This window comes from Oncorhynchus mykiss, chromosome 17, assembly GCF_013265735.2.
Source record: "Oncorhynchus mykiss isolate Arlee chromosome 17, USDA_OmykA_1.1, whole genome shotgun sequence".
Classification (NCBI taxonomy): Eukaryota; Metazoa; Chordata; class Actinopteri; order Salmoniformes; family Salmonidae; genus Oncorhynchus; species Oncorhynchus mykiss.
Window position 1 is genome coordinate 72,526,955 of NC_048581.1, and position 9,847 is coordinate 72,536,801.

Sequence of the window (9,847 nt, forward strand, 5' to 3'; positions counted from 1 at the left end):
ACCTTTTGACTCTTTCCAGACTTCTGGGCACACCCCATACATAAAGCACTTATTAAAAATATGAGAGATTGGGGTCGATATTTGGTTAGCTGTAACTCTGTACCAGGTGACTTTTCATCCGAAAGAGACAACAGCATCCTTTCTACCTCTTCCCTTTCTACTTGATGAAATTGGAACCTGCATTGCCTCTCCTTCATGATACAATCTTTTATTTTATTGTAGTGGTGTAACTAACTACTGAAACTACACACTACTTGTTTTGCTAAAATAAATGAAAATATGGGGGAAGTAGGCAATCATTTCCTTTCCTTTTCGGCATCAGACCTGCGTAATTCTCACCTGGAATTTATTTTTTGGTATTTATTTATGTTAACATATGACCCTGACGTGATCTCTTCTTGCAATTTCTAGTCATTTACATATAATACTTCTTCACAAAGTAGTTTGGTAGTGAACTACTTTTTTAAAGTAATGTTACTTACGTAAAATATATATTTTAAGGGTATCTTTAGTGTAGCTTAACGTCTTTCTGTGTCAAGTAATTGGTGGCTTGGTAAACTATCTTTTCGGAGGAGCTTCCTCAACAGTACAATTAATTATGTCTTAAGTACCAATCTCTTCCAGGTAGATATAAAAAAAAAATGCTCTAAACTTAGCAAAGAGTCCTATTCATTTATATAACACACATAACATCCTATCACCTTAAATCCATGTGATTCCACTGTGTCTTTTTGCAATCACTAAAGAATATGTGGAGGTGCCATGTTGATGCCTTTTGGCATGCTGTTTATGGACTGTACTGTACAATTCATTAACAAGTAGGTTAATACCATAATCTAAACACTCTCGACGACATTGTATTATTATTATTGTATATAAATTACATATACAAAATTAGTCTATAAAAAAAAACTAATGCAAAGAAAATGGCAAAACTAAAAATACCTATATCAGTTTTAGCACCAACAGTCAATTTTCAAGAGAAACATTATTTGCCTTGTTTTAATTTTTTAGATGCTGATGACATCACTCTTTTCTAATTCTGCTTCTTTGAGATCATATGTTAACTGACTATCCTGTCAGGCTTGTCAGAGTACATTTTACAGTAGTCTGTTCAAAATGCAGCTTGTCATGCGTATGTCCTGTATATCTACACTTAGCCAATACATGTGTTCTTCATACCGGTGTTTATGGGTTATGTCAATAGTGTTATGGGATTATACCTCTAACATGCATATCATTCGGCATTGTAAATGTTGATGTACAGTATGTAGTTAAAAAGTACAGTAAATAAACTCATCAGAAAATTATTTCCTCTGTACTTAAGACAAAGAAAGAACGTATATTTGATCAGAATCAATAGTGTTGCAATAGATATGACAGAGTTACTGGGACTATATAAATAACAAAGTCAGGGGGATAAAGTCATAATAAACAAACTGATACCTGTGCAGGTGGTTCTCGAACCATATAGACTGTTAAAGAGTCACTTGAAATTAAGTTAAAACAAACACGTATCCCCTCTCTCTGATATGCAGGTGTATTTGTAGATCAAGAAATGGTTAGGCACACAACACTGTTGGTGCTTGAGCCCTGTCTACTGTCTAGAAATAGCAGTAGACCGAAATAGCCTGAGACCAGACCTGAGATCTGGAGAGGAAAAGACCTTAGATCTTTAGAGGGAGAGAAAGATCTGAGGGGCTGAGCACAGGGCGGGGTGGGGCAGCGTTCAGTTCAGTGGGTGTGCGTGGGCTGGCTGTGCCTCTCATCCTTGTCCTTGCAATCAAGGACGAGCTGCTCACACCCCACTTATACCCCTCTGTAACCCTTCACCTCCTGAGTCGGATTAGAAGTCCACTCCGAATCTTTCTTCTCCAAGGTGTCTTGGAGCAGCATAGGATAAGTTCAATTGCCTGGGTGGTACGAATGAAGGATCCAATTCAGGAAAGTCGTATTCCTATTGTAATGCTGGCGAGTTACCGCCGCTCTGATATCCAAAAGTTATTTCCGGCTGTACGTAATAACATAAAAAACATTCTGGGCTAATAATGTAAGAAATAACACACCAAAAAAAACAAAATACTGCAAAGTTGCTAAGGAGCTAGAAGCAGAGCTGCCATGTCTGTCGGCGCCATCTTGCTGGCCTGGTGTGGTGGCCTTCATTATTTCTCCCCCATCTGGCAGACATTAGGAGAGAGGATAGACAACTTATAATGCAAGCTATAAGATACAACAAGTAATAAAAGACCACATGATGGAGTTTTGTAATATTGCGAACCTGTATTTAGCACATCTTACCTGATTGATGTCAGATGGGTTGACGTTGCTCTCCTGGGACAGAAAACATGAGCGCTGGAACGTTTCCCAGTGGCCAAGGGCAACATTTGTCATCGGTGCCTTATAGTAGGCCTCTAGGCGCAATGTCAGCAAGGACCCGCATTTATGCCTCCACAAAGTTGTGTGGTTCCCTCCCGATAGCTGAGTGCTCAACACTCACGACGACTGAACAGTTGATCTAAGTAGGCTGTGAATTTCTTGTACCTGTAATTAGGGTAAAGTAATTGAACAATGTCTTGTACTATTGCATATTGCTGACAAAATAAGGGAAAGTGTTTCCCCAAATAACAACATATCCCAAACAAGGACTGGGTACATTTATATAAGACTAAAACTGACCAGCAAGTCTTGGTTTTATCATTAAAAAATGACTGAACAAAGCACAAGCTAATAGATCACACCTCATTATACTGTTATACTACACTAACCCGGCAACAACTGGGTTGTGTTTTGGCTGCTGATACAGGGGCTCAACCATCTCTTCCCTTGCATAAATTGTCTTCGAAGACAGTCTACTCCACTCTCCTTGCTCCACAGTCACCTCCACACTGCCTGGACTAGGTGGGACGTGTAGAGGAGCAGTTTGGCCCCTAGAAATGCCTTTCCTAATGCTCCCCTCTCTGCATTGCAGTCATCTGTAATGATGAGGCGAGGACCAGCCTGACCTCTTCCTCAGGACTTCCTTCAACAGTTGAAGGCCCTCAAAGGTGGTGATGTATGTTTCATAATTAACTACTCTTGGTGCGATTGGGATAACGTACAGAAACCCAAGTCCTTTTGTTCACCCGACCTAGAATACCTCACAATTCAATTCCAACCGTATTACTTCTGTCGTGTCTTTGGCTATACCGGATTAAGTGATATGACATGCTATTCTATAAAATAATTTATCCGTAATTAATATTACCTGATTGAGCTAATCATGTAAATGTGATTAACTAGTCAGGGCACCACAAAATAATATTTATAGAGCTGTTATCTTCCGAATAAACTCTTAAAGACCTAGTAATATTTTACATCAATAGCAGTCAATATTAATCGTCACCTTAATTTAGTCTCATCTGAAAGTTGTAAATTCTTGGTTATCTTCACGAACCCTGGCTAAAAAGTTGAATCAGCAATACAAAATTGGGTTTAATTATTTAATTACCAAATACCTAACTAATCACACAGAATTACATATACACATAATTAATCATAACTTGATTACAAATTACGTCATAAAGGAAAATGTCCCTAGCGGGCGGAACAGATATGACAGCTGGTTACACAAAGGAAAGGTTCTGGGTTTGAGTGAAAGAGCGGGAAGACTGAGGGACAAAGGTAGAAGCTGTGCTATCGTAAATACAGTATCTTATGCATTCTAAATTACCGCTCATTTGGAAAAGGAAAATGCAATAAATATTTACTCTGAGATGCGCTTCGGTAGGTTTGGTGGTAGATGGAAGGCCGTGTTGCCAAACCGAGTCCTTTGTCCTTTGAAGAATGTCTCTGGTGGTCAATTGGATGCGTTGTAGTAGCGTCGTTGTGTGATAGACGGGATACTCTGTCTGTTCCTTCCTAACCTACGTTTGCAGCTGCTGTTGCTAACTCAACAGCTAGGGGGTATCACTTCTGTAGTGAATAAGAGTTCAAAGTTCATACCATTCGCAACCAAAGCTCACGCTCGTTCTGTAGTTATTATCTGAACCATTCTGACATCGGACCGTCGCCCTCACATCCTCGGAACAGAAGGTTATATTGTCGTCAAGGTTTTAAATAGTGGAGCGAGAAGGGTGTGTCTGAAAAGTTTTATAACCCATGACTCTTCACAGGGGTGGGCCGCTGATTGAGCAGAGCCCTAACCCTATGAAAACCCAATTCTCACATTTTAGAAGCTAAAATCACATTTCATCCCATCACGAATAATTTCATATTCAAACATTTAAATTGAACAACAATTCCATGTGAATCCGATCACTCTGATGTGTGGACTTTCCACTGTAGAGTTTATGTCATCTTATCATTGATGAGAATGTCTCAGATGACAACCAAACTGACATCATATTCATTAAGTACCACCGCATATGTTCAATAGGTCGGATTACCTGAATATAGTTAATTTACCCCCACCTACTGATGTTCCCAGAATCTCTATGTTAACCAAGGGGTTTGAAAATGTAACATCAGTAGGGTAGAGATAGGAAAAAGGGGGGAAAGAGGTATTTATGACTGTCATAAACCTCCCCCCAGGCCAACGTCATGAGACTTCCCAAGAGAATTCTCTTTGGTAATAGTCACAGCCATGTATATTCCCCCTCAAGCCGATACCACGATGGCCCTCAAGGAACTACATTGGACTTTGTGCAAACTGTTGACCACATATCCTGAGGCTGCATTGATTGTAGCTGGGGATTTTAACAAAGCAAATCTGAGGAAAATGCTACTGAAGTTCTACTAACACATTGACTGTAGTACTCGCGCTATTAAAATGCTTGATCACCGATAATCCCCCTTTCGGGATGCCTACAAGACCCTCCCCTGCCCTCCCTTCGGTAAATCAGATCACGACTCCATTTTGCTCCTCCCTTCCCATAAGCAGAAACTCAAATAGGAAGTACCTGTGCTAAGGTCTATTCAACGCTGGTGTGACCAATCTGAATCCATGCTTCAAAATGGACTGGGACGCGGACTGGGATATGTTCCGGGTAGCCTCAGAGTAACATTGACACGTTGCGTTCATAAGGAAGTGTTTAGGGGATGTTGTTCCCACTGTGACTATTAAAACCTACCCAAACCAGAAACCGCAGAAAGACGGCAGCATCCACACAAAACTGAAAGTGCAAATCACCACATTTAACCATAGCAAGGTGACTGGGAATATGGTCAAATATAAACAGTGTAGTTATTCCTTCCATAAGGCAATCAAACAGGCAAAATGTCAGTACAGAGACAAAGTGGAGTTGCAATTCAACGACTCAGACGCGAGACGTATGTTCCAAGGTTTACAGACAATCACGATTTACAAAGGGAAAACAAGCCACGTTGCGGATACCGACGTCTTGCTCCCAGACAAGCTAAACACCTTCTTCGTCCGCTTTGAGGATAACACAGTGCCACCAAGTTCATCAGCGTACACATCAACCGCTATCTGAAATGGTCCACCCACACAGACCATGTCAGGTCTGTGTGGGGAAGAAGGCGCAACAGCGCCTCTTCAACTTCAGGAGGCTGAAGGTATTTGGCTAGGCCCCTAAAACACTCACAAAAGTTTGCAGATGCACAATTGAGAGCATCCTGTCAGGCTGTATGACCGCCTGGTATGGCAACTGCACCACCCGCAACCGCAGGGCTACAGTGCCTTGCGAAAGTATTTGGCCCCCTTGAACTTTGCGAACTTTTGCCACATTTCAGGCTTCAAACATAAAGATATAAAACTGTATTTTTTTGTGAAGAATCAACAACAAGTGGGACACAATCATGAAGTGGAACGACATTTATTGGATATTTCAAACTTTTTTAACAAATCAAAAACTGAAAAATTGGGCGTGCAAAAGTATTCAGCCCCCTTAAGTTAATACTTTGTAGCGCCACCTTTTGCTGCGATTACAGCTGTAAGTCGCTTGGGGTATGTCTCTATCAGTTTTGCACATCGAGAGACTGACATTTTTCCCCCATTCCTCCTTGCAAAACAGCTCGAGCTCAGTGAGGTTGGATGGAGAGCATTTGTGAACAGCAGTTTTCAGTTCTTTCCACAGATTCTCGATTGGATTCAGGTCTGGACTTTGACTTGGCCATTCTAACACCTGGATATGTTTATTTTTGAACCATTCCATTGTAGATTTTGCTTTATGTTTTGGATCATTGTCTTGTTGGAAGACAAATCTCCGTCCCAGTCTCAGGTCTTTTGCAGACTCCATCAGGTTTTCTTCCAGAATGGTCCTGTATTTGGCTCCATCCATCTTCCCATCAATTTTAACCATCTTCCCTGTCCCTGCTGAAGAAAAGCAGGCCCAAACCATGATGCTGCCACCACCATGTTTGACAGTGGGGATGGTGTGTTCAGCTGTGTTGCTTTTACGCCAAACATAACATTTTGCATTGTTGCCAAAAAGTTCAATTTTGTTTTCATCTGACCAGAGCACCTTCTTCCACATGTTTGGTGTGTCTCCCAGGTGGCTTGTGGCAAACTTTAAACGACACTTTTTATGGATATCTTTAAGAAATGGCTTTCTTCTTGCCACTCTTCCATAAAGGCAAGATTTGTGCAATATACGACTGATTGTTGTCCTATGGACAGAGTCTCCCACCTCAGCTGTAGATCTCTGCAGTTCATCCAGAGTGATCATGGGCCTCTTGGCTGCATCTCTGATCAGTCTTCTCCTTGTATGAGCTGAAAGTTTAGAGGGACGGCCAGGTCTTGGTAGATTTGCAGTGGTCTGATACTCCTTCCATTTCAATATTATCGCTTGCACAGTGCTCCTTGGGATGTTTAAAGCTTGGGAAATCTTTTTGTATCCAAATCCGGCTTTAAACTTCTTCACAACAGTATCTCGGACCTGCCTGGTGTGTTCCTTGTTCTTTATGATGCTCTCTGAGCTTTTAACGGACCTCTGAGACTATCACAGTGCAGGTGCATTTATACGGAGACTTGATTACACACAGGTGGATTGTATTTATCATCATTAGTCATTTAGGTCAACATTGGATCATTCAGAGATCCTCACTGAACTTCTGGAGAGAGTTTGCTGCACTGAAAGTAAAGGGGCTGAATAATTTTGCACGCCCAATTTTTCAGTTTTTGATTTGTTAAAAAAGTTTGAAATATCCAATAAATGTCGTTCCACTTCATGATTGTGTCCCACTTGTTGTTGATTCTTCACAAAAAAATACAGTTTTATATCTTTATGTTTGAAGCCTGAAATATGGCAAAAGGTCGCAAAGTTCAAGGTGGCCGAATACTTTCGCAAGGCACTGTATCTAGAGGATGGCGCGGTCTGCCCAACGCATCACCGGGGGCACACTGCCTGCCCTCCAGGACACCTACAGCACCCGATGCCACAGGAAGGCCAAAAAGATCATCAAGGACATCAACCACCTGAGCCATGACCTGTTCACCCCTCTACCATCCAGAAGGTGAGGTCAGTACAGGTGCATCAAAGCTGGGACCGAGAGACTGAAAAACAGCTTCCATCTCAAGACCATTAGACTGTTAAATAGCCATCACTAGCCGGCTACCACCCGGTTACGCAACCCTGCACAGAGGCTGCTGCTCTATATACATAGACATGGCATTCACTGGTCACTTTAATAATGTTTACATACTGCTTTACTCATTTCATATGTATATACTGTATTCTATTCTACTGTATTTTAGCCAATGCCACTCTGACATTGCTCATCCTAATATTTATATATTTCTTAATTCCATTCTTTGACTTGTAGATGTGTGAATTGTTAGATACTACTGCACTGTTGGAGTTAGAAACACAAGCATTTCTCTACACCCGCAATAACATCTGCTAAATATGTGTATGTGACCAATAAAATTTGATTTGATAAAATGGTATTTTATTTGATACTGTGAACATGGAGATAGACCGCTGCACTTGTCTAGTAGGGCACACAGGAGCTCCCTGCAAGCGCCAGCCTGCTGTGGTCCAGTTATACAAATACCTACAAACACTGGAGGGCTGAGTTTCTGAAGATACAGGAGGTAAAATAGTGGCTATTTTATTTTTGTTTATAGTTAAACAATAATTTTCATGTGAATATTTGATGTACCAAAGCAGAGTGCTGAAGTTGATTAAATACTGTATTTCTTACAGCAGCAATACCTCTGGATTTTCTGCAGCCACTGAGACAGCCAAGTCAGTCAGTAGATGCTGAATGAGCAAAACAGACACATGGATTTGCTTTCATTGCTCTGTATTGTTGTATAACATTTAGCTACCTTGAGATTTATTTGCCGACCTGTGCCTGTTGTTTGGCGATGCTTTTCCCACGTCAGAGTGTATATCCGTGGGCGCTTTTGATAAGGAATGTTGTTTGCGTGGCCTAGCGGTGCCCAATAAATAATCAAATCCAATTGTTAGATGCAACCCCCCCCCCCCTCCGAATCAAAACCAAACATGGATGTCAATGTCTGCGCTCGCACCGACGCTTCATTCTTCTTCCTGACGTGGGAAAGCGTTGCCAAACTGGCATAGATACGGGCCGGCAAATATCTTGCACGCCTCTCCAATGGTATGCCCGAAGACAGAATGTTACTGTTAAAATGACTGCACTTACTGTTATTAACTGTATACATGACAGCAAGCCATGTAGGACTAGCAGTAACCCTATAGCAGGCCTGTTATTATCCATTTTTATTTAATAAATTAATAGATTGGTTTATTGCGTATTTCTCTCTCTTTTCACATGGTGATTTGCATCAAGTGAATTGTGACAGGAGTCATCAGGCCTCAGGCCCTCCGGCAAGGGAGAAACAGAGATAGGGAAACAAGGTGGTTAGAGGGAACATGCCTTGGACTACACAGTAGGCTACACCTACAGACTGGAATGGTTATTCACTCACCACTTCTTTGCTGATTTTCCTTGGGCTGGTCATTGCATGCCTCATCTGTACTCATCTTTGTGTTTGCCAATCGTGAAATCTGACAAGTAAGAGTAATATTCAAGATATTGTTAACATAAATAAGTACAGTATAATGACTTGCACGTTTAACACCTGCATTTTATCATCCTTTCCCCGTTATCTACATTGAATGTCTTCTCAGATTATGCTTTTACTTATCCAGTTATTTTACATTGCTGCAGACTACATTTACACATTTAGCAGTGAACATTTAGAAGTCAACACTCTATCCAGATGAAGAGAAGGACAAAAAGGCGTAGCCACTTAGACTATTAGGATGTTCCCTTATTTTGTTAGTTTGTCACTCACTGTTTACTAACTGAGGTTTGAAGTTGCACAGGTGCAGCTTGCATTTGTGACTGGAAGCTGTTTGAAAGTCACACACACACCCACACCACAGCAGCCTTGTATTTGGATGAAAGAAAAGCAGAGTACATTAAAATCTTGAATTTAGTAGCTTAGTCATTCAAGTCATTTCCCTTGTTTTTTATTAACAAAGCCCTATCTCCACACATCTTGGAGTAGGTTTGCTACAGAATGTCTCTTTTTTTCATCACGCAGACTTTTGCCACTCTAGGCCCTATCTCAAATGGACCCCTAGACCCTATGCACTTGTAGAGATCTGATAATATTTGATTGGTAGATGCAATATGATGAAGCTTCAAACTAGCCTATCAGGGGATAACAAGGTGGAGCTACTACCATATTGATTGCACCTGTCAAATCATTTCAGAACTCCACAAGTGCATATGGTGGGGGGTCCATTTGGGACTGGGCCCTAGTCTGAAACCAGTCTCTCCAATTGTTGACCCAGATGCTCTCTATACTCTATCCTGAAAACGTTTCGATCAACCTAACTACAATTTGTTAACCTTTCTACATAATATTACAGCT

At 41.1% G+C, this 9,847-nt stretch overlaps 1 long non-coding RNA gene across 1 annotated transcript; it reads right to left on the reverse strand.

The window, feature by feature from the left end:
* Positions 1-1,319: 1,319 nt before the first annotated feature.
* LOC118940491 lies at positions 1,320-9,358 on the reverse strand. The gene is made up of 4 exons (XR_005037064.1): positions 9,263-9,358; positions 8,894-8,972; positions 2,299-2,541; positions 1,320-2,177 (listed from the first exon to the last, which is right to left on the reverse strand). It is a non-coding gene; the product is annotated as an uncharacterized LOC118940491 (long non-coding RNA).
* Between the last annotated feature and the right edge of the window lie 489 nt (positions 9,359-9,847).